Source organism: Narcine bancroftii, chromosome 2 (genome assembly GCF_036971445.1).
Source record: "Narcine bancroftii isolate sNarBan1 chromosome 2, sNarBan1.hap1, whole genome shotgun sequence".
Lineage (NCBI taxonomy): Eukaryota > Metazoa > Chordata > Chondrichthyes > Torpediniformes > Narcinidae > Narcine > Narcine bancroftii.
Window position 1 is genome coordinate 356,690,697 of NC_091470.1, and position 26,274 is coordinate 356,716,970.

Below are 26,274 nucleotides of genomic sequence, written 5' to 3' on the forward strand. Positions count from 1 at the left end.
CATCCATAGTTCGGAAAATGTTTCGAGCTTCCATAAGACAAAAACAGCAAGACAACTGGACAGAAATTATTCCATCAGGCAGATTCAGGAGGGGCAGGTTGTATTTAACTAATTTAATGAGTGCAGTGGATAGAGAAGAACAGGTAAATGCCATATACTTAGCTTTTCAGGAGGCATTTGATTAAGTGTTGCACAAAAGATCTCTGCAAAACTACACAGAGTTGAGTGTAATGCATTGGTCTGGATATGGGATGAGTTAACCAATGGAAGACAAGGATTTGAGATAAATGGGTGTGTTTCTTGATGAAAAATAACTTGGGTAGAGGGCACAGAGAGCCTGCAGAGAGACTTGGCAATTTTCTAACAAATGGAGTGTAGCGTTAGTAACTGTGAACCCAACCTCTTTGGAAAGTAAAATAATAAATCAGACTATTATTAAATGGTGAAAATTGCAGCCTGCTGTGCAGAGGAACTTGGGGTGCTTGTACATTAATGGCAAAAAGTCCGTTTGCAGGTGCAGTAGATAATCGAAAAGAAAAATGGATCGTTGATCTTTAGTATTGGAGGGATTGAATTTAAGAGCAGGCAGATTCTGCTGCTCCTGTACAGGGTGTTGGTGATGCTGCACCTGGAGTACTGCATACTCCTTACTTCTCCTTACTTGAAAAAAGATGTACTGGATTTGGGGTGGTGCAGAGGATGTTCACCCAATTGATTCCAGAGATGAAAAAGTTATTTTATGAGGAGAAATTGATGTTGCCTGGAAATATGTTCATTGGAGTTTAAAAGATTGAAAGGCATTTAAAATGTTGAAAGGAATAGATAGGATAAAAGCATGGAGGTTGTGAGACTAGAACTAGGGTACACAGACCTTCGGGAGAGTAGACTTAAGGCAGGTGAGGAGGTAATCCCAGAGAGTAATGAATCGAGGAATGAGTCGAAGTTGCCTTGATTAATTTATTTAAGGTGCACATCAATAGATTTTTGAAGAATCGCTAAATTACAGGCGAACCGTAGAACACTTCAGCACAGAAAATCAGCCATTCGGTCCTTCCAGTCTGTACCGACCATTGTTCAGCTAGTCCCAATAACCTGCTCCCATTTGATAACCCTCCAGACCTCTCCCATCTGTGTATCTATCCAATTTATTCTTAAAACTCAAGTTTGAGTCCACACCCACCACATCAGATGGCAACTCATTCCACGCTCCCACCACTCTAAGTGAAGAATTTCCCCCCTAAACCTTTCCCCTTTCACCCTAAAGCCATGTCCTCTCTTATTTATCTCTCCTAATCTCAGTGGAAAGCGCCTACTCACATTTACTCTGCCTAATCCCTTCATAATTTTGTAAACCACTATCAAATCTCCTCGTATTCTTCTTCGTTCCAAGGAATAAAGTTCTAGTCTATTTCATCTTTCCCTGTAACTCAACTCCTGAAGACCCAACAACATCCTAGTAAATCTTCTCTGCACTCTTTCAATCTTATTGATATCCTTCCTGTAGCTAGGCGACCAGAACTTCACTCGATATTCCAAATTTGGCCTCACCAATGTCTTATACAACTTCAACATAACATCCCAACTCCTATACTCAATACTTTGATTTATAAAGCCCAAGATGCTAAAAGCTTTCTTTACAACCTTGTCCACATGCGACGTCGCCTTCAGGGAACAATGTACCCATATCCCCAGGTCTCTTTGCTTCTCTGCACTCCTCAATGCACTACCATTTACAGTGTATGTTCTTCTGTGATTTGCTCTTCAAAAATGCAATACCTCACACTTATCTTCATTAAACTCAATCATTCATTCATTAGCCCAATTCTCCCAATTGGTCCAGATCCCTCTGCAAGCTTTGAAAATCTTCCTCACTGTCCACTATGCAACAGCAAACTTGCTTATCCAGTTAACCATGTTGTCATCCAGATCATTGATATAGACAAAAAACAACAATGGTCCCAACAGATCCCTGAGGCACACCACTCATCACAGGCCTCCAGTCTGAGAAGGAACCATCCACTAGCACTCTCTGTTTTCTCCCACGCAACCAATTTTGAATCCAATTTACAACCGCTCTATGTATACCTAGTGCCTTAACCTTCTGAATTAAACTCCCATGTGAGGCCTTGTAGAAAGCCTTACTAAAGTCCATGTAGACAACATTCACAGCCTTTCCTTCATCTACCTTCTTGGTAACTTCCTAGAAAACTACAAAGCCATGCTGACTGTCCTTAATCAGTCCATGGCTGTCCAAGTGCTCAGAACTCCTTCCAATTATTTACCTACTACTGACGTCAGGCTCACTGGCCTGTAGTTACCTGGTTTACTTTTGGAACCTTTCTAAAACAGGCTGGTAATTGAGGCTGAATCCATGGCCAGATCAGTCATGATCATATGGAAGGCAGAGCAGGCTTGACGGGCCAGATTGTCTTCTCCTACTTCTTACGTTCTTGTGTTGCCTCTCTAGACTGTAGTGTGATTAAAAGCACACTTGTGGTATCTGTGCATGCCAGCACACATCTGTTTAAGGGCTGCTTAAACTTTCTCCAGGAAATGTAGCCTGTCATATTGTCCTTTATTCTCCTTTTAACAGTTCTTTAACTCCTTCCACTATAAACCTGACTGAGTTGCCTTAGAAATATTGAAACATTTAAAATGTTTGCAATTGAAAGGTTAATTAAAATTCTGCTCTTGGCAGCATCTGGAATGTATTGTGAAGTTCTGGTTTCAGTTATTGAAACCTGTAGGCTGCATTTTTCCTCCTCTGCCATACCCTTTCCAAAAGCATTGTCCAGAGCTTAACAACTGTTGACTTCCCTGCAGCACCTTGTCCAAAGAGTTATTTCCACTTGTAAATCTAAGCACTGAAATTTGCAGTTTTTGATGACAAATCAAGATTTATTGTTGTGAACATGTCATGAAGTTTGTTGTTTTATGGCAGCATCACAGTAAAAAATTAAAACACAAAATGCCAGAGAAGCTCAGCAGGACAAACAGTATCCTTTATGTAGCAAAGGCAAAGATACAGAACCAATGTTTCAGACTTGAGCCTTTATCAAAGTATGAGAAAATGCTGGCAAGCGTCTGAACAAAAGAATAAGGGGGGGCGGGGTGGCAAAGCAGGAGAAGACAGGTGGAGAAAGGAGGAAGGGGACAGCAGCAATGGCGGGGGAGTGGTGATAGGGCTATAATGGGTGAAAGAGCTGGAAGGACAGGAAAAGGGGGGAGGGGGGAAAAGGCAAGCAGGTTTAATGAAAAGCAGTAAAATCAATGTTCATGCCATGTGACTGGAGGGTGCCCAGACGGAAAATAAGGTGTTGTTCCTCCTAACCTGCGGGTGGCCAGGGTGGGACGGTATATGAGGCCATGGACAGACGTGAGCGCGTAAGGGTGACCCGGAATTGAAATGGCGTGGAGATTTGTCCAGGCTTTCCAAGAAGGAGACGAGGTTTTCGTGATAGGTAAGCTCTTCTGAGACAGGGAATGAGACAATATTCCAGAGCAGGTGAGTTTCACCTTCTCTCAGAGCACGCGATGAATTCATGAAGCTCTTCTACAGTACTCTTTGATGTGGGTGGTGTGTCGCTATAATTTCTGGGATTACACATTCCTAGGAATTAAAGACAAAATTCCATCACAATGTTATCCTATCAATTTTCACTTTTCTGGAAGAATTTGATTAAGATGTAAACTAGTTTACTGGGGCTAGCAATCTCTCATTGCATTGAGCATTGTATGACCCTAAGAGGAAACTTATCTTTACAAATCGTTTGAATACCAATGAATGACAAAATTAAAAAATGAAGGATCAAAGAAACAAAGAAAGACTAGAGAATAAAAATGAAAAGCTAGAACTTACAAGGCCTCAAAACCAATAGTTCACCAGAGGAACAGGCCCATGGACCCCTGACGTTGCAGCTCTGCAAAACTCTGGCTCGGAAGGACGTGGAAGCTTTGGAAAGGGAAGACTTACCGTATGTTGCCTGGATTGGAAAACATGAGGCAAGGTTAACAGAGCTAGGGATTTTCTCTATGGAGTGAAGAAGGATAAGAGGTCTACAGATTATGAGAAGCATAGATAGGGTGAACAGCTAGTACACTATTTTCCTCAGGCAACAATAGCAAATACCAGAGGACATCTGAATAAAGTGAGTGGAGGAAACTTTAGGGGAGACATCAGGGATTTTTTTTAAACACGGAGAATTATGGGTGTCTGGAATGCATTGCTGGGGCTGGTGGTGGAGGCTGATACAGTAGGGACATTTAAAAGACTTACACAGGCACATGAATGCAAGAAAAATAAGGGGGTTATGGGTGTGAGGTAGGGAAGGTTAAGTTTGTTGAGTAGGTTTATGTAGGTAAGCACATCAGTGGCCCATGAGCCTGTTCTGTGCTGTAATGTTCTATGTAAAGATATTCAGAAATCAGAGAACAGGTTTTCTTAATGAACAAACTTAAGTAGTTAAGTGGTTTACTCCTGTTCCTCTGGTGATCCGTTGGTTTTGTACACACTAACGTTCCAAACATGAAGGGCCCTATATTTCCCAGCCTAACAGTCCTGATTTTGATGCGCCTGTACCTCTTACTTTTTTTTAAATTTTTTATTTTTCACACCATAAATCACATTAGCCATGATATACACTATTTCTTTTTCACACATATACAGTGACTTTTTCTCCCCCCCCCCCTCCCTCCTCCCAAGCCACCCCCCCACCCCCCCCCCCTCATCCATTTTAGGTATACAATCTAGGTTGCATTAAGCCAGTCAGACAATGTTGTCATTCAACAAAAATACACCAAAAATTCTACTGAGTCCATTCTTTTCTTTCCTTCTCCTTCCATCAACTTAGGTAATGTTTGTCCCCGGTAGGTTTTCGCTATTGTATTTAATGTAAGGCTCCTATACTTGTTCGAATATTTCAATATTATTTCTTAACCAATATGTTATTTTTTCTAATGGAATACATTTATTCATTTAAATTTAGTAGTTTCTTCCTTTTAATTTGGTTATGTATTCCATTAATATTTAAAGTCATATAGTTCAGCGTAGCCCTTTTATATTTTGTTTATCTTCTCTTTCCGTTTTTCCATCATTACCTTTCCTCCTTTTCCATTTCTGTTTTCTTATTTTCAACTCTTTATAAGACAACATTCCTACAACATCCAACATTTTCCTTATTCTCCTATTTCTATCTTATTTAACCCCAATCTCCCCTTCCCCTCCTGAGTTGTCCTTTATCCCTTGTCGGACAACCACATCTCCCCTCTCCATTTGGATTTGCGAATCCACTCGCAAGCGTCAACTGATTTTGCAGTGACCGCTATTTCCCCCCACCCCGCCCCCCCCAGAAAAGATTTCACTTTTCATATGTCATAAAGGTCACTCTTTTAATTCCCTCCTTATTCTCTCTATTCCATTACCTTCCCTTATTAATTCTTGTCTATACTATCTATATTTTCCTCTAAGTACAGATACATTCACGTATGCACATTGTCTCTATTCACTCTTATACCTCTTTACCCGCATACATATCAATCGTGATCATTTTTACTCTCATTACCCATCTTCATCCCTCAGTCTATTTTTGTCTTTACCCACATACATATCAATCGTGATCATTTTTACTCTCATTACCCGTCTTCCTCCCTCAGTCTATTTTTGTAATTGTTCTGCAAATTTTCGTGCTTCTTCTGGATCCGAGAATAGTCTGTTTTGTTGTCCTGGAATAAATATTTTCAATACCGCTGGATGCTTTAGTATAAATTTATACCCTTTCTTCCATAAAATCGCCTTTGCTGTATTGAACTCTTTTCTCTTCTTTAGGAGTTCAAAACTTATATCTGGATAAATGAAGATTTTTTGCCCTTTATACTCCAGTGGTTTGTTGCCCTCTCTTACTTTTTCCATTGTCTTCTCCAGTACCTTTTCTCTTGTAGTATATCTTAGGAATTTTACTACAATAGATCTTGGTTTTTGTTGTGGTTGTGGTTTAGAGGCCAATGCTCTATGTGCCCTTTCTATTTCCATTTCTTGCTGTAGTTCTGGACATCCTAGGGTCTTAGGGATCCACTCTTTTATAAACTCCCCCATATTCTTGCCTTCTTCATCTTCCTTAAGGCCCACTATCTTTATGTTATTTCTTCTGTTATGATTTTCCATTGTATCTATTTTTTGAGCTAGTAGTTCTTGTGTCTCTTTAGTTTTTTATTAGATTCCTCCAATTTCTTTTTTAAGTCTTCTACCTCCATTTCTGCTGCTACTGCCCGCTCTTCCATCTTGTCCATTTTCTTTCCCATTTCTGTTAAGGTCATCTCTATTTTATTCATTTTCTCTTCTGTGTTGTTTATTCTTTTTCTTAAATCATTAAATTCCTGTGTTTGCCATTCTTTAAATGACTCCATGTATCCTTTAATAAGAGAAAGTATATCCTTTACCTTGCCTTTCTTTTCTTCTTCTATTTCACTGTACTCTTCCTCTTCCTCTTCTTCTTCCTCTGGGTTGGCCATCTGTTGTTTCTTTGTTGCCCTTTCCTTCTCTTCTTTCTTGTTTCCATTGTCTTCTGTGGTCTCTTCTTGCTGCAGGTGTTCTGCAGCTGTCGTTGCCGGCTGTGGAGATCGACTCCCCAGCTGGTCCCCCCTCCCGTCAGTGTGTTTTTTTTCATTCGCATCGCGCATGCGCGATTCCTCGCGCATGCGCGGTTGCGCACTTTTACTCGGCTCAGCGAGCCATTTTTGTAGTCCATTATTTACCGACCTGAGGGAGCGGGTTTCTCTCTCCGCAGCGGGCCTCTCCGGACAGGTAAGGCCTTCACCTTTTTCCTCCTTTGTCTTCTCTTCCTCTCTTCTTACCGTTGCTTTCGATTTTTCTTTTTTTGTCGCCATCTTCTTTCCACCTTTATACTCACTTTTCTGTAACTTTTATTTCTGTGCCTTTGTGTTTTCCTTTGTTTTTCCCGACTTTTCTGGAGAGGGCTGGAGTTCACCGTCCGGCCACTACTCCATCACGTGACTCCTCTCTCCCTGTAACTCTTACTTGATGGTACATGGTCCTTATCCCTTTATCTGTGATTTTGAAAATTGAACATTTTTAAAATTGCATATACAGTATATTGAGAGAGTGAGGAGAGAACGAGACTTGGGCTGCGAGCGGGGAGAGAACGTGGCTTCTGCTGTGAGCGAGAAGAGAACGTGGCTTGGGCTGCGAGCGAGGAGAGAACGTGACTTGGGCTGCAAGCGAGGAGAAAACACAGCTCGGGCTGTGAGCGGGGAGAGAACAGGGCCAGAAGAGCATGGAGGAGCAGTAGGGACAAGGAGAGTTGGAGCCCGCCAAACACTGGAGCCAGAGGGCAAAGGGATCTGGGTCCTGAGCTCCACAACCTGGGAAGGAGGAGAAGCGAGCCGGTGTTGAGGAGAAGGTGGTGCTCAGGGGACACCGAGAGTGGCCAAGTCTGAGCAGCAAGAACTGGGCCCAAGGGAGGTGGGAAGCCTTCTGGCAGCCGAGCTGGTGCAGAGTGACCAGATGATGGGAAGCAGCCCAACGACAGCCGAATTGGTCTGGAAAGAGACAGACAAGGGCACGGTGGAGCCTGGCGGGGGAGTGCCTCTTTTTGTTTTAAAGAGGGAACATGGGCCATCTTCATTACAGCTGCGTGGGGGATTATGCCAGCTTCAGTGCGGCATTGCTTCATAAAAAGGGCTTGTGTTTTGTGCAAATCTGTTCCAATTCCATAATCTGGAAAAATCCAAATACCAAGGATCTCGGATAAATGGATAAGCACCTGTATTGTGTTGGTGAGCCTTCTTTGTGACTTTGTGATCAAGATTATGGATTTAATACTTGATGGACAATAATTGTTTCTGATTAAGAAGGTGAAACAGCATTCCAACATAGGAACAGCATATTTTTGTATGACACTCAAACCCCAGCATCTGTACACCTTGTTTAACAATGTAGGAACATTGCTGAATTTGGCAATTATGCTTTAAAAAATTCAACTGTTTTCAACTTGTTCTCAATTTAGGTTGTGTTGAAGGGAGATGATCTGTCAACATAACATTGTTTTTTAAAGTTTCTTTGTTCCAAAGTGATTTACCTTTTAATTTATTCCACCACTCATCAATTCTTTCAATTAAACAAAAATTACACAGAAAAAAATGACACCCACTGGAAGATGTGGATCTGTCTCTTATTAAAAAAAACCGACTTGAGAACTATAGATCAGTGGTTCCAAGGCTCGCACTAGCGTGCTCTCTCTCTCTCTCTAAGACGATTTATTCTGTTGTTTGAGGTCACGCAAGTACAAGAAAAGTAATTTGAAAGGCTGGACAGCATTCTCATACATCGCCAAGAAGGTCAGACAGAATCTATGGAAAGAAAAACTGTTAACAAAACGTTCCCCTTTCCATAGACGCTACCTGACCTAAGGCACGTCACCAGAACTGGGAGAGAAAACCTAGCTATTTTCAATGGTTAGGGAGGAATGGGCAGAATAAAGGAAATGTATCTGAAAGGGTGAGGCCAAATGATTTCATGTGAAGTTAGAAGCCCATTATGCTGCCTTGTCTGTGTAATAAGTTGCTAATAACAAGGTTGTGGACTTGCCCAGCAAGTCAGTCTAAGCGAATACAATAAGAAAAACTGATTCAAAATGCTACTTATGACATAAGTAAAAAGTTACTCAGATGAAGACGAGGAGGTGTTTCTCAAGCTTTCAAGGAGCCTGGTAACAGTGCAGGAGACTGCATATAGACAGGTTGAGCATTAAAATGACAGGCCACAGGAAACTCAAGTTTGTTTCTGCACACTGGATGCAGATGGTCAACAAAATGATTGCCCGATGTTAGTTTCTCCAGTATAAAGAGCACATTATGAACAATAAATACACTACAGTAGATAAGAAAGGGTGTAAGCAAATTGTTGCTTCACCTGGAAAGTCTGTGCAAACTCCTAGATGGTGAGGAAGGATGAGTTGGCAGGGCACGTGTTGAAAGAGGTGGCTGTGACAATTGTAGGAAAAACTGGTTATCATTTTTCAAAATCGCATAGATTTTAGAATAGTCCCCGCAGATTGGATAGTAGTAAATAACATCACTTATTTTCAAAAGAAAGGAAAGAGAAAATTGGGAACGACAGACCAGTTAACTTTCCGTCAATGGTGGGGAAAGTCCATTTAGACAGGGAGTGATAGGTACATGGGATCTACAGTACAATCCAATCAAATTGATCAGTCCCCTCATTTTTTTTGTCAAAGTTCTACCCATTTAGACTCTGGATATTTCTTCCTCCCCAACCTCCCGGAATAAACTCTAAATTAGCGGTTTTCAACCTTTTTATTTCCTCTCACATACCATGAAAACAAGGTTGAGAATCACTGCTCTCGACCCAATTGTTATTGAAATATTTTGCTTGAGAAAAATTGGCCCATTTCCTTTGGAATTATGAAACCGTGCACATAACGAGTCAATTAGGTACGATTAAAACAGTGGTTCTCAAATATTTTCTTTCCACTCACATACCACCCTTACTAATCACAGAGTACCTGTGCCATAAGGAATACTTAAAGTGGTATATGAGTGGAAAGAAAAAGGTTGAGAACCACTGGTCTAAATATTGCCATTATGTTCTCCTGTCAAACACAACTGTCTGACTGTTCTTACTTCCATCTCTGTCATACATCATACTCCAAGTTCCTTGGAGTTATTTTCTTCTTTTCTTTGGCTTGGCTTCGCAGACGAAGATTTATGGAGGGGGTAAATGTCCACGTCAGCTGCAGGCTCGTTTGTGGCTGACAAGTCCGATGCGGGACAGGCAGACACGGTTGCAGCGGTTGCAGGGGAAAATTGGTTGGTTGGGATTGGGTGTTGGGTTTTTCCTCCTTTGTCTTTTGTCAGTGAGGTGGGACACCTACTGTGGGCACACAACATCTCCTCACTTGTCAGGAAGGTGCAACAGTGACTGTACTTCCTAAGAAGACTGAACCAGCCACCATTATGTCAACCGTCTACAGGTGCTCTATTGAGAGCATTCTGGCCTGCAGCATCAGTGTGGTACAGTTGCTGCAGAGAAATGAATCAGAGGTCAATCCAGAGGACCGTAGAGTGGCAGAGAGATTCATTAGGGTGTCCATCCACCCCAGCAATGTGATCTTCTGGGATTGTTGTCTGAAGAGGGCGCACAAAATCATTGAGGACCCCTTCCACCCCACACGCAGCATCTTCCAGCTACTCCTTTTGGGAAAAAGATACAGGAGAATCAGAGCCACCACCAGGTTGAGGAACAGCTTATTTCCACAGGCAGTGAGAATGCTGAATGACCAAAGGAACTACTCCTATTCATTAAACAATATTTATTTATTTGTGTATATGAATACTTGTCCTGCATGTGTATTGTTTGTCTGCTACGTCAACAGTGCACCCCCTATGTCTGCCATGATATGCTTTCAATAATTTGCATTTTTTTTGCCTGTATCAGGACTGGCCATTTTGCCTGCAATTATTTCTCTTCTATTCATATAGACTGGCTAGCTGGACATGTCTCACAGCATAATACATTAGATCTGACTGCTACATCAGGTTATTTAGTTTTGCCATATCAGAGATTTGTTCTATTCATCCCTCCTCTACCTTGGAGATGCAGGAGGCTGCAGATGCTGGAATCTGGAGCATGGGTTTCAACCAGAAATTACGACTGTTTCTTCCCACCCTCCACTCCTGCTGCTGAGGTAATCCAGCAGATTTTATTTTCCTCTCTGCTTTTGAAAACTACCTTGCTTTCCTTCATTGTTTCTGTCCTGACCAAGGATGCAGGCCCCGAAGTGTTGACTTTTTCCTGATCCACATGTGGTGAATGCCTGCCAAGCTGCCTGTCTCCCTCTGGCGAGCCTTGCTGTACTAACATTGGCTGTGCATTATCTCTTCTGTTAAGGACACTCCCCTTGGGTATAACTGTGTATGTACCTATTGTCTTTCATTATTGTACCAATAAAAGCCATGATTATTGTTTGACCACATCGTCTTTGGCTACTTCATCAACTGGCACTTCACCACGGATACTGCTTGATCTGCTGAGCGTTAACAAATTCTATTTCAGATTTCTGGCATCTGCAGCTTTTTAAAAAATGTAACCACTCTCCTCTCTTTTTGTGGAAATTACCTTATTTTTGTGGTAATTGCTGTAGTTTGTTTCTTCCACGTAGTATTCTGTGTAAAATTTTTCTTGTACGTAGCCTGTTCACTTCCAACTCAATGACTGATGTAGTGTTTTTAATGTCTGAACTTCAAAAAAAATCCCTACATACATTGGACATCCATCTTGCCCACAAGCTGCTCAAATAAAATTGCACTGCAATTCAAACTACTTTTATAAACCATTTAATCTGTTTCTGCTGCTTCATATATCTTCCAGATACCTTGATTTGATTACAGTATTGATCTGATTCTTTGCAATTCAGATGCTAGATATTCATGGGGAGGTAATCAACTGGATTTGACATTAGCTACACAGGAGAAGCCAGAGAGTGGTAGTGGAGGCCAGAGCTGTGCCTCAGGGATCATTTTATTTGTCATCTATATCATTGATCTAGATCTTAATATAGTAAATTGGATCAGCAAATTTGCAGATGACACAAAGATTGGGAGTGTTGTGGACAGTGAGGATGGCTTTCAAGGCTGCAGAGGGATCTGGACAAGCTGGGAAAGTGGGCTGAAAATGGCAGATGGAATTTAATGCAGACAAGTGTGAGGTGTTGCATTTTAGAAATAGAAATCAAGGTAGGACATACACAGTAAATGGAGGGGCACTGAGAATTATGGTAGAACAGAGGAATCTGGAAATACAGATACACAATTCCCTGTAAGTGGTGTCACAGGTAAAGAGAGCCTTCATAAATCAAAGTATCAAGTATAGGTGTTGGGATATTATGGTAAAGTTGTTCAAGACATTGGTGAGGTCAAATTTGGAGTATTGTGTCACCTAACTATAGGAAATATATCAATAGAGTACAGAGAAAATTTCCTAGGATGTTACCTGGACTTCAGGAGCTGAGTTACAGGGAAAGGTTAAACAGGTTAGGACTTTATTCCCTGGAGCAAAGAAAAATGAGGGGGGATTTGATGGAGGTATTTAAAATTATGAGGGGTCTAAGTGTAGGTTGGCTTTTTTGACTGAGGGTAGGTGAGAAACAAACCAGAAAATGTGGGTTAAGGGTGAAAGGAGAAAGGTTTTAGGGGGACATTGGGGAGAACTTCTTCACACTGAAAATGGTGGGATTGTGGAACGAACTGTCAGCTGAAGTGAATACAGACTCAGTTTTAATTTTTTAGAAGAATTTGGACAGGCATGTGGATTAGAGTGGAATGGAGGGCAATGGTCAGGGTGCAGGTCATTGGGACAAGGGAGAATAATAATTTGGCACAGACTAGCAGGGCTGACGGGCCTGTTTCTGTGCTGAATTGTTCTATGGTTCTATTTTGTAATGTCACATTTGGGTAAACTAGCAATGAGATTATTGCAAACAATGTGCCCTTTTTTGGAGAACAAATGTAGAAGGAACAAGGAACTGAAAGAAATTAACATTAATTTCTTGAAAACATTTTAAGTAAAATGGAATTAAATGAGCTAATCGAACCAGAAATCAATACAGAGGATCATCAAAACAGCCGAGAACATCACTGGGGTCACCTTTTCCTCTATTGATGACATTTACTGGGTGCTTTGCTTATAAATTGAGCTAAATGAATTATTGAAGACCATTTCCATCCAGCGCACGATATCTTTGACCCACTACCATCAAAAAGGTGTATCATTATATTTACATCCTTCCAGTCCATGGGATCCATTCTGGAATCAATGTGATTTTGCAAAAATGACAATCACCATCTCCATTCTTGTCAGTGCCAACCTTCTTCCAAACTAAAGGGTGTAGATTATTAAATTCAAGTTTATTATAATAATTTGACAGTTCATATGCAACCAGATGAAACAACACTTCCCAGCATCAAAATCAAGACTGTCAGGCTGGGAAATAGCTTCTTCCCGCAGGCAGGCTGAGAGATTGATGAACTGAATAAATCATATTTTAAATGTTATTTTGTGCGTGCGTGCGTGCGTGCGTGCGTGCGTGCGTGCGTGCGTGCGTGCGGTGTGTATGCATGAGTGTGTGTGTGGTTGTGTGTGGTTTGTGTGTGTGGTGTTTGTGTGGTTGTGTGTGTTTTGTGTGTATGTGGTGTGTGTGGTGTGTGTGTGAGGTGTGTGTGTGTATGTGTGGTGTGTGTGAGTGAGTGTGTATGTGTGGTGTGTTTTGTGTGTGTGCATGAGTGTGTGTGTGGTGTGTGTGTGGTGTTTGTGTGGGTGTGGTGTGTGTGTGTTTTGTGTGTGTGAGTGTGTATGTGGTGTGTGAGTGGTGTGTGGTGTGTGTATGTGTGGTGTGTGTATGAGTGTGTGTGTGGTGTGTATGAGTTTGTGGTGTGTGTGTGTATGTGTGTGTGGTGTGTGTGTGAGGTGTGTGTGTGTATGAGTGTGTGTCCACTGTGGTCTGGAGAAACGCTGTTTTGTCTGGTTGTATGTATACAGTCAGATTATAATAAACTTGAACTTAATGATGATCTGCAGCCTTTCGTTTTGGAGAAGGGAGCAATGTTTTTACGAATGGCTTTAGCTGTCACAAGGAAATGTATAGCTATTACTTGGAAGTCTGATACAGAATTAGGGATGCAAAGATGGCACACTGAAATTAGATGTTGTATTCCTCTTGAGAAAATAACATAATTCATTTTCTTAAAATATAGAGCCCATATTTACAACAAGCAGGTTAAAAAATGTATATTCTTAATGACCTGGGTGATATTTGGCTCCATGGCACCAAATTAGAATTTATATATTCATTGGTAATCTCTTTTTTTCTCTCTTTCCTTTTTTGGGGTGTTTGGTGGGGGAGGGGGGTGGTGGGGAGGGAGGTTGGATATACCACATGTATTCTTTTATATGTATAACCATATTAATTGAATGTACTGTGGGGGTTTTTTTGTTCTTAAAATTTTAAATAAAATATTCAAAAAATAGGTGTCAGTGAGAAGAGTGGATGCAGTGATTGTCATGTCCCACACATCTCCTTTAAATATTCCCCACTCACTTTAAACGTATATTCGTAAAATTTAACATTTTACCCTGAGAAAAAATTCTGACTTTCTACCCTGGACTGACTAATTTGTGTATTGGGAAACAGCCTCTTCCCGTAGGTGGTGAGACTGTTGAATAATCCAAGAAACCCATAAGTTATTATTAGTGTATATTTATTTTAGATCGATGTGTATATATGTCATTTGTGTTTAAGATGTACTGTATGTCTGTGTGTGTGTGCTATGGTTCACAAATACATTGTTTTATTGGGTTGCATATCTGCAATCAAATGACAATAAGCTTCAACCTTTCAATTTTGGGAACTCCATCAATATTGTTGTATCTTTGAGTTGGGGTCCATTTTAGATATCAGAATAATTCCTAAAATTGCTGAATCTGGCATTGAAATTTCTCCTTCAGTTCACCTGGGCCGCAAGAGATTGTCAGATGCTGGAAAACTTCTGCAACAAAACTCAATGTGCAGGATGAACTCAGCGGTTGATGTTGATGTTTTGGGTCAGAACCCTTCACCGACACTGAGTGCACAGAGGGGAGAGGGCCAGTATAATGAGAACATATAGAATGGAGTTGGTCAGGAGCCAAGAGAAGATTGGTGAAACAGGGAAGGGTGAAGGATGGCAGACAGATGGAGCAATGAAGGGTAGAGTGGCAATTGATTGGCCAGTGCCAGACAAAGGGAGAAAGAGGCAATATTTAAAGATGGGGACAGCTGGAGAAAGATGAGCCAAATGGGGTGAACTGGAAAGAGCTAATGATGATAAACAAACATATTGGAATCTTTTTCAAAAAGTTGATAAAATGGAAACTATTAAGGGAGAGGTGAAGGACCGATTAAACCAGATAGAAATTAAAGGATTCTGCTAGTGAAATGTGGGTTGAAGAGAATGGAACCAGAAAGCGTAGGGGAATGAGAATGGGTGGGGCGGAAGGGTGAGGGTGTGTATGAAGGGGAAGAACAGGGGTGGATCAGTAGGATGGTCTTGTTACCTGAAATTGGAAAACAAAGAACCGTGATATGAACAGCACCACCTACAGACTTGGAGTTTTGTCTCATAACTTTCTGCATATTTGGAAAAAGTCAGTCATAACCTCTGCTCTGTGGTGACAGAGAATATTTAACAGCAATGTGCAAGTAATATGTTGTATTTTCATACCTTCATTTTCATTTTTATCTTGTTTAATGGCTTAGCAAGATAAATACAACCCAAATATGATAATGAGTATTCACAAACATTCACAAAAACCTCAAGAGTTTTGAATGATATCTCCCAACTTGGCTTCAGATTCCTCACACAATAGCCAAAATGGCTGGTAGTTCATGGCCCAGGTTCTGATGACACTCTTTGTCCTTGAATCGTTTCAAAAACTGATATATTCTGATGCCCAATGCAATGAGATGGAAAAATGTCACTCACCTCTTTTTAGCACCTGGTTCCGTGAAGCTGCGTTTCCCATTTTCTTTCTGAGCACTGCACGAACACTTCTAGTTGTTACTGCTGTAGTTTTTTTTTCTGCTTGTGTGTTTTCAAGGTATCCAATGCAGAGATTTCAATTTCCATTACCATGGTTCAGTTGTTTAGGGGGACTGCATCTTAAGAATTTTCACTCTCCATTAAGATGAGCCATTGTGGTTCTGACAAGTAACAATTGTGGAATATCCTTGACACCCAAACTTTCATCCATTTGCAGGAAGACAGCCTCTCTTTGAGGAGATTTTTAATGTGTTCTAAAACCAGTCCTAACCTGGTTTTCCCAATCTAGTTGCATGTTAAAATCCCCCATGACTACTGTAATATTGCCCTTTTGACATGGCATTTCTATTTGTAGTTGTAATTTGTTGTCCATATCCTGGCTGCTGTTCAGAGATCTGTATATAACTGCCAACATTGTTTTTGTACCCTTGCCATTTCTTAACCCACAATGATTCTTTATCTTTCGATCCTATGTCACCTCTTTCAAATGATTATGATACATGTGATTGTTTGGAGCAAGCACAGAAAATGTTGTGGTGTAGCCTCGTGCTACTCGAAAGAAGACACATATGCGTAGTGTAGTCTGGTTCAGCTCTGAATTTTATTAGGGCTCAGGCCTGACTTTTATACTTGCACTGTTACTGCCATTGCCCCCCTTGGCTGTCATCACAACATGCATAACAAAAGCGGGTTTCCTGCACATGTAGTTTTCTGCATAACAATGCCCTTCCCCACGCACTGTCCTTGTCTGTTGGCTACACAGCAAAGCCAATGCCATTTTGGGGTCACTGGCCTTTAAGCTGCCCTTGCCATTCACCCGCCAGTTCGCTTGTTGGGGCCAGTGCCACTGCGTGGGCTGCTGGCTTTTGGTTGCGCTCGATCACTGCCGCTGTGGGCCACCACTTGACCCACCTCAAAGAACCAGCGGTATTGTCCTTGGTACCCAGAGGCAAAGTCTCTGCAGCCTTCAGTGGCCTGCCTCTTCAGCGTCATGCTAGTGTCTCAACCAGGCGCACTGGGTCCAGGTGTGCCAGCTTCATTCTGTCTGTGGTGAAGACCTCCATCTTGCTTCCAACCTCCAGCTTAAACATGGTCCTGTTGTTGCGGATGACCAGGAACAGACTCTCGTATGGTCTCTGAAGCGGTGGATGATGTGGACCCCTGCAAATGAAAACATACTCACAGTCCTGCAGGTCTTTGGGTATGTTGTCCGAGAGATAGAGAGAGAGAGAGAGAGAGACTGTGTGTGTGTGTGAAGTCCTGCTGTCTGCCTGGAAATGGTACTAATTCTCCCAGGATCACCAGTGCAGCTCCATAGATGAGTTCGGCCAGAGGTGTTGAGGTCCTCCTTGGGTGCCATATGGATGCCCAACAGCACTATGGTAGCTATCTACCCAGTTGGGTCCTTGGAATCTGGTCATGAGCATGGTTTTGAGGTGCCTGTGGAAGCAGTCCACCAACCCATTGGACTGTGCGTGGTAAGCTGTTGTGTGATGCAGCTGGGCACCCCACAGGTTGGCGAGGTCGGACTACAGTCTGGAGGTGAACTGGATGCCTCTGTCAGATGTGATGTGGGACAGTAACCCAAACTGTGCCACCAGCATGAGATGAGGGCCATGGCGCACGAGGTTGTGGATGTGCCTGCCAGTGGGACTGCTTCTGGCCACCTGGTGAAACGGTCCACCATCGTGAACTGATAGCGAAACCCTACTATGTCTGTGTGGATGTGGTCAAACCTTTGTTCTGCGGGCTCGAAGTGCTGAGGTTGGGTCTTGGTGTGCTGCTGTACCTTGGTCGTTTTGCACTGTGTGCATACCTTAGCACAACTGCTGACCTATTTCCATAATCCATGCCACGTATTTGCTTGCCACCAGCTGGACCGTGATCTGTTTTTTTTTCCCCCTTACTCCCTTCCTTCCCTTCTCTTTTCCCTCTTTAGTTCTTTACATAAACATTGTTTTTATATCTTCATATATACTTTTTCGCCTTTCTTCATTCTTGTTACATCTCTTCATCTCTTCTCCTGTCCTGCAAACGTTCTGCAAATTCTTGCGCTTTCTCTGGATCTGAAAACAGTCTGTTTTGCTCCCTGGGTATAAATATTTTAAGCATGGCTGGATGTCTTGATATGAATTTGTAACCTTTTTTCCATAAAGTTGATTTCGCTGTATTAAATTCCTTCCTCCTCTTTAAGAGTTCAAAACTTATGTCTGGGTAAAAAATATTTTTTGACCCTTGTATTCCAATAGTTTATTATCTTCTCTAATTTTATTCCTTGCCCGTTCCAGTATATTTTCTCTTGTCGTGTATCTCAAAAATGTTACCAAGATGGATCTTGGTTTTTGATGTGTGTGTGGTTTCGGAGCTAATGCTCTGTGCGGCCTTTCTATTTCTATTTCTTCCTGGATTTCTGTCGTTCCCATCCTTTTATAAATTCCTTCATGTCTGTGCCTTCTTCACCCTCCTTCAGGCCCACTATTTTTATGTTGTTTCGCCTACTATAATTTTCCAATATTTCAATTTTCTGGGATAACAACTCTTGTGTCTCTTTAATTTTTTGTCACTTCATTTACTTCCATTTCTACAGCCGTTTCCCACTCTTCCACATTCTCTACTCTTTTCCCTTTTTCTGTCATTACCAGTTCTAACCTTTGGATTTTATCTTCTGTTCTTTTCATTTTCCTTTTAATTGCATTAAACTCTAGTGATAACCATTCTTTTAGTGATCTCATTTGTTCTTCAAAAAAAACTGTTCATCAGTTTTACCTTCTATTTCTCTGTGAAGATCTTGGTCTTCTTCCTCTTCTTCTATGCCTGTATCTCTGTTTGTGTCTTCTTCTCTTCTTTATGTCTGTGTCTCTTCTGTTTTTCCTGATGAGCTGCTTGTATCTCTTTGTTGGGCCTCTTCTTGCTGGTCCTCCCCTCCTGAGCTTCCTGACGTTGGTGGTCTTGTCGGTCTTCCCTCCGTCTGGCTTCCACATCTATTTCGTCACTCCCTCTTCTGCTGTCTCCCTTATCCTCCAGCTGAGAGCCCTGGTGTCGGGCGTCCCACAGCTGCTTGCTCTGTGACAGCCCGCTTCTCTGCTGAGACCCCCTCCTGCCGGTGTCCTCTTTCTCCTTTGATTGCGCACTTTTGTTTGGCTCCGAAAGCCATTTTTGTAATGCACCGACTGGCTGGTGGGTCGCGACTCTGTAAGGCAGGCACTGACCTCGAGGGTCGGGCGCTCCTCGTCACCACAGTGTCCTGTTCCTTCCTGCAGGTAAGGCCTTCTTCTTTCTTCTCCGGCAACTTTTTTTACTTATTTTTTTTCCAGTTGTTCTTACTTTCTCCTTCTTCCAGCCCCCAGTTGCTTTGGGTACCATGTGCAAGGGAGAAGCCCGTGGGCTGTCCAACAACTGTACGATGCTGAGCTCCTCCAGCTTCCTGAATTCCTCCTTTGCCAGCTTTAGCTTCTCCGGAGGAAGGCGTCTTGCTCTTGTGTGGGTCCTGGGTTACGATGTGGTGCTGTACTCTGTGGCTAGCATGAACATCCATGAGAAGAGGTTGCCTCCCAACTTGCGGGTACCATAGGTCCAAATCATGCTGTGGTTGGCAGCCCTCAGCGTGGTGTCCTGTCCAGGGGGCAGGATGCTGACCTCTACTCCTGTGTCCACGAGGATGCGTCATCTGGACTGGCAGTCCCAAATGTACAGGATGGTGTCTTGGTGGCCAGCCGCGGTGGCCATTAGCGACGGTTGGCCCCGGCGTTTCTCTGAAACGTGCATGGCAGCCTGCACTGGCGGGCTCCAGCGCCCCATCTCTGGTGGAAGGAACACCACTGGTCATCTGGATCACCTCTTCTAGGGTGCTGCTGTTCTCTCAGCGTCTCTACATGGGTCTGGCTGCAGGGTTTAGTGACGAGCCCCACAGACGCCGAGCTCTCTCTCTTCTGTTTCTACAGAATATCTGCTTGTGCTGCGACTTTCCGGGGGTCGTTGAAATCTGTGTCAAGCAGGAGCAGTTGGATGTCATCAGGCAGTTGCTTCAGGAATGCCTGCTGAAACATGATGCAGGGCTTGTGTTTGCCCAGGAGGGCCAGCATCTCATTCATGAGCGCTGATGGGGTCTGTCCCCTAGCCTGTCCAGTGGAGCAGACGTGCTCCTCTCTCACACTGTGAGAGCCCGAAGGTCTCAATCAGCAAGTCTTTGAAGGCGGTGTCCCTTCCGATGGGAGCTCCTGGATGAAGTTGCGACCTGCTGTGTCCTGCTGCAGGACGCTCACCACATGATAGTACTGGGTGGATTCTGCTGTGATCTGCCGGATCTGGAACTGTGCCTCAGCTTGAGAGCGACCGCATTGACTGCTGCTTGTTTGCCTGTTACTGGGTTTAGATGCCATCTAAATCGTTGGAGTCACCAATTGTAGGCGCGCGCTACTCGAAAGAGTAGTGTAGTCAAGTTAAGCTTTGAGTTTTATTAGGACTCAGGCCCGACCTTTATACTTGCACTGTTCCCGCCATGACCCCAGTGGCTGATGTCACAAGATGCAGAACAAAAGCGGGTTTCCAGCGCGCAGGTACTTTCCGGCATAACAATGCCCTTCTTCCCTGTGTGCCATTTTTGGGTCGCTGGCCTTGAAGCTGCCTTTGCCGTTCACCCGCCGATTTGTTTGTTGGGGCCATGACCTTTGGTTGCACTCGTTACCCAGAATGCCGGCTCGGATCGCCGTCATGGCGGGCTGCCAGAGTAGATGGTATTAAATCAGGCAACATTGATGCAGGATTAAATAGAGTTAATGCTTCAGGTTGGTGACCTTTCGTCAGGTTTGGGACTGAAATTAGATATTCCTTCACCCAAGGGCTGTGAAGTTGGAGAGCTGCAAAGACTCAATCAAGGATTTCATCAGATTCATAGATTTTTGGATGTTGGAGAAAGTTAGCGTAGAGGTTAGTGCAACACTATTACAGTGCCGGCAACCAAGTTTGGATCTGGTGCACAGCTAGTCGAACAATGTCCTTTATGTAGTAAAGGTAAAAATACATAAATGATGTTTCAGACTCGATCCTTTCATTTCCATACCTTGATGAAGGGCTCAAAGGTCACTGTTTGGCCAGATGTGTTTCCCTAGAATTTTGTGTTTTTACTTCAACCACGGTGTCTACAGATTTTCGTGATTTAATTTTGAATCTGGTGCCATCCGTCAGATGTTTATGCGTCCTTCCCGTTTCAGCCTGGGTTTCCACCAGATACTCCAGTTTCCTTCCATCTATAGCGGCACTACAAGTTTCAACAAACTCACTGCCGAACGTCATGATGTAACATCATCAGGGCGTGTAACATTGGGTTTTTAAAAAGGTTGTGCGCGTCTATAAAGTACACAGGTTTGTTGAATTTCCTCTCAATTGCAACTCATTACTCCTTGAATTACCCACTGCGACATCACTGGCTACAATTGGTGACCCCGGCGGGCCAAAAACAAAATTTTGGACCAGCGATGGACAGCACGGCAGTATCCCTAAAACTACCTGTCTTCTGGATGTGGCAACCCAAAGTCTAGTTTGGACAAGCAGAGGCACAATTCCAGATCAAGAAAAGTCGAGGTGGACGCTGCCATTACCATGTGGTGAGCGCCTTGGACCAGGACACAGCCGTCCACATTGTGGATTTCCTTCGGGAACCACCACTGCACAGCAAGTACGAGGCACTGAAAGCACTCCTGTGTATTTGCGGTTCTCCTGGCGTAAAAGCTGTGCGGCTCTTCCACATCGACGACCCTTCAGAGCTCATTGGAGACACGTTGGAAATGGCGGACAGCCAAAAGCCATGTTTGTTCTTTAAACAGATATTTCTAGAGCATTTGCCAGTAGACATCTGCCTTGTTATCCAACGAGGATTTCAGCTACCCAAGAGCAGTGACTGCACAGGTGGACATCCTGTGGCACACGAAGCAGCAGGATGTGAAGCCCATCAAAATAATTGTTGCGTCACGCCCCAAGGCACCGAACCTTCCAGTCCCAACGACGAGAACGCGGTCTCCACGAGACAGATGTGACTCAGGAGCTAACTGCTGGTTCTTCACCGACATTGGGATGCTGGTGCCCGCAAATGCCGTGGTCCTTGTGATTTCTTGGGAAATGCCCAGGCCAACGGTCAATAACGGCTACAACAGCTGGCCAATAAAACAGCCTGCTTTATGTCTGGGACGAGCTCTCGGGGTGAAAATTCCACGTGGACATTGGTTCAGAGTTAGCGTCCTTCCTCCTTCAGGGTTTGACGTTCGTACCAGAGGAGCAAGTCCCAACCTCACTAACAGCACTATCCATAAGTACAGGACAAGAACCGTGGCTGTGAAATTTGATGGCAGCAAGTTTACATGGAGGTTCACTCTTGCTGCCATATCCTAGCTATTGCTGGGAGCAGACTCCATCCGCACCCAATCCCTAATGGTGGATGTGAAAGGACACCACTTGGTGGACAGCACGACTTTCCAAACCTTCTGCCTCGGAGATTCAAGGTTACCTGCCCTGCACTTGCACACCCTCGAATGTATGAAGAATGAATTCGCCAGAATCCTTGAAGACATCATCACTCCCCAGTTCTCCACTGCTACTGCGGAGCATTGTGTAGGCCACCATATTTTGACCCAAGGACTGCCTGTATACGCCTGAACCCATCGACTGCCAACTGAAAAGTTGCGCCTTGTGAAGGAGTTCGCTAAAATGGAGAAGTTAGGCCGGTCAGACTTAGAACGGCTTGTGCCACACCCAACAGTTTCATAGCATGGCCGGCCGCCAAAGACAAATGTACTGGACCTTTTTGAGCTGGTTCTTGTTGGGGGGGGGGGGGGGTTGGGGGTGGATGTAGCGACACTACAAGGTCCAGCAAACCAGCTACCGAACATCGTGACATCATCAAGGCACGTGACGTGGGGTTTTTAAAAAGGTTGCGCGCATTTTTAAACAGTTTTGCTTGAACTTCCTCTCAATTGCAACTCGTTACTCTCTCCTCTCGAATTACCCAACTGCGATATCAGTGGCTATTCTCTCTCTAAAAGTATATGGGATTTGTCAGTTCAGAAAGGCCTGTTACCATGCTATATCTCTTAAAAACAAAACTGAGAAATATGGGGACACAGCAAAAAAAATGGACTGTGGTAAAAATTCTGAATTGTTTTGTTCCAGGAAATGTTATCAAATCCATATGTTTTATGTTACAGAGATGGGATTTGGTGGTGGTGGGGGGGTTGGAGAGAACAAATGGGCTTTCTTCTGAAACTTGAGGGTAGTCCATGTTCGACACTGAACCAGGAAGGACGTACGTCATTGTTGTCAAAGGATCTGTCCTGGAGCCTCCATGTTGATGCAGTCATGAAGAAGATGTGGTATGTCACCAAAGATTCTCCAAGATTTCTACAGGTGTACTGTGAGAACATTCTGGCTGGTTGCATCATTGCATCTCTGGCACCAAATCCCAGGACAAGAAAAAACTCCAGAGGGTTGTTAACTCGGCCTGCTACATCACAGGCATTAGACTTCACTCCATTGACCACATCTATGAGGCAATGTCTTAAAAAAACAGCCTCTACCTCAAAGTCCCACCACCCTGGCCATGCCCTCTTCACTTGCTACCTTCGGGAAAAAGGTACAGGAGCCTAAAGACGAGCATTTTGCGGCACAAGGACAGCTTCTTCCCCACTGCCATCAGATTCCTGAATGATCAATGAACCAAAGATACTCCTTTACTTTTCATGCACTATTATTTTTTTATATATTATTGTTGTAAGATAGTGTAAACATTCATATTATAAACTATGATGCTGCCACAAAACACCAAATTTTGTGACTTGTTCATGACAATAAATTCTGAATCTGATTGAAAGTGTCTTGTCCTGTCAGGGTGCATCACTGTGTTGTACAGGAACTGCTCTGGAAAGGGTGCAGAGAAGATTTACAAGGATGTTGCCTGGCTTAAAATACCTAGAGAAAGATTGAAGAGGTTAGGACTTTATTCCTTGGAACGTAGACAGTTGAGAGGGGATTTGATAGAGGTGTTTAAAATTATGAAGGGAATAAATAGACTAGATGCAAGTAGTCTCTTCCCCCTGAGAGCAGGGGAGGTTGAAACAAGAGGACACAAGTTGAGGGTAAGGGGGGGAAATTTTAGGAGAAACATTAGAGGATGTTTCTTCACTCAGAGAGCGGTGGCTGAATGGAATAATCTTCCAGAGGAAATAGTTAAAGCAGAGTCAATTCTTTCATTTAAGAGGAGGCTGGATATATACATGGATAAGAGGGGGTTAGAGGTTTATGGGCGGAGAATAGGCGGCGGGGAGCTAGCAGATTTGTTTGAGTAAACTGGCATGGACGTAGGGCCGAGATGGCCTGTTTGCATGCCATAAACTGTTATATGGTTATATGGTGTGAATGTGGTTCAAACTATCACACATATTCCCTCCATTCACTTGGAAAAGCAGCCAATATATTAAAAGACATTCCATTCTGCCAAACTCTCATCATTTCTTTTCTGTCAGGAAGAAGATAAATGACTGTAAGCTTATGCACCACCATTTTGAAGGCCAGTTTTTTTTCCTGCCGTTATCGGATTCCTGATTGAACCGTGAAATAGTAAAATCATATTGCCTTTGCTCCGTACCTACTAATTTCTCTGTGACTCTGTATTGCTTGTACCATGTACGAGATGTTGAGCTGGACTGCTTGGAAAAACAAACTATCACTTCATCTTTGTACATGACAGTGAACTTGAACTTGACATCCTCCAAGATGCATGGAATAGATTTACTAAATCCTCGTTGATTAGACTTTGTGTGTGATTAGAATCTGATGATGTAATAGGAACCCTCATAGCCGCAACCACAATATGAAGAAAAAAATTTGGCAGTTCTCTCTCTCCAACAAAGCCAGAGCAGATGGTTTTAAATCTTTTCCAAGACATTCAAAAACTTATTAAAAAGAATTTAAAAAAAAAAAATCAAAATTAACAATGCTGCTTTTTATGTTCTTGAAAAGATTTTTTTTTAAATAACAAATTGTCCAAAAGTGTTCTGGAATGATCAGGCACATGATGTACACCCACTTTCTCTCTTTCTTATTCAAATCAACATAATATTCTTTCCACCTCCTCAGACCTGGCACTGAATTTGATAATTAGTTTGTAATAATAGTGCTGGATAATTGGCCCAAATTCCAGCTTCCCGGCTAAACCCTTCGATGAGCCCAGCATTTGAGAGTAGCCTGTCGTCTTAAGCCTGACCTCTCTGTGGAGTTTGCACATTGATCCACTGATTGTGCAAGGTTCCAGCCCTTGCTTCAACATCCTGCCTCACCCCTGGTTATTTAACCACTGAAAATTGCGCGTCAGTGAGTTGCAGTAAAAGAAGATGGCAGATCAGACTACAGATAGACCCCGATTTACAATGTTCCAACTTATGATATTTCAAAGTTGTGATGGTCAGAATCCATATTTTTGGTTTTGAGTTCTGATGTTCATTCACTCTTGCAATGTGCGGCATGCTATTCTCATGCAATTTTGGCCGATGGCAGCATCTTGCGAGAGTAGCGTACATCATACTCTCAACGATACTGACTTAACCATGCTACTCTCATGCTCCTCACCCCGACTTCCCGCAGATCCTTGCACCGGCCGACCATGCATACTGTTACAAGCCATTAGACATTCAACAAGACAAATGGTTACTTAAACAGAAAGTTGTTTTTAATTATCTTTAAACATGAAAATAGAATCAAACTTTAACTTATCTTGATTAACTTAACTAACCTAACTTATCCCCCTTCTAATTCTAAGCACACATGTATGTAATGTGTGTGTAAGTTCAGAAAAGTTCTTCGGTTCACAGTCCAATCTCACTTCTCATTCCTCAAAGTTCACTGGTTGCAGGTAATTCTTATACTGTGCACAGAATTTAATATGTATAAAATTCACCAGGCTTTGGTGCTCGAAAGGTAAATAGTTACCACTTAAGAAGGTTCTTGTCAGTTTTCAGAGAGAGATTTGTTGATTCAGGACATCCACAACTGATGTACTTCCACTGGCCACTAGAGTGTCTTGCTGACAAAACTTCAGGGTTCTCCAGATGATAGCCTCTTTCTTTCAGGTGTTCCTTTTTGTTTCTCTTATTCCAAGTGAAACATTAGGCAGCCAGTCCTCTCCTCTTGCATAAACCACAAGGGCTTTGACTAGGCCATCTTACAAATGGGCTTGCCAGCTTGTTCTGTTCCAGTCCCAGCTACTTTTGCTGGCTGTAACACGGTCCAAGTGATCTCTGTGTGTGTGTCTCTCTCTCTCTCTCTCTCTCTCTCTCTCTCTCTCTCTCTCTTTCTCTCTCTCTCACACAGAGAAAACCTGTTTGATTCTCTCTGCTTACAAAACCACATGACCCTCTTACAACAGCAAGCAGCGGCTCCGACATGCTCTTTCATCTGTTGCCTTAGGTAAAGTCTCTTAAGCACTCCTAAAAGCTCTTGCCAAAGCTGTGAGAGCCAATATGTCTAGCATTAGTAGAGCTCCAGTATTTCAAATAAGATCTGTTTCAAAGTGTTTGTATGTGACCTACTCTAACAAACCTTTCCAAATTTATCTCCCAAAAACATATCTATATACTCTGTCACAATACTAACTCCTGATGCCCTGGCCACCCACACATCTGA

At 42.9% G+C, this 26,274-nt stretch overlaps 1 protein-coding gene across 1 annotated transcript in view; it reads left to right on the forward strand.

Moving 5' to 3' along the window:
* twsg1a (twisted gastrulation BMP signaling modulator 1a) overlaps positions 1 to 26,274 on the forward strand; it is a 96,862-nt gene that overhangs the window by 38,619 nt on the left and 31,969 nt on the right. The gene's annotated exons all lie outside the window — the stretch shown is intronic.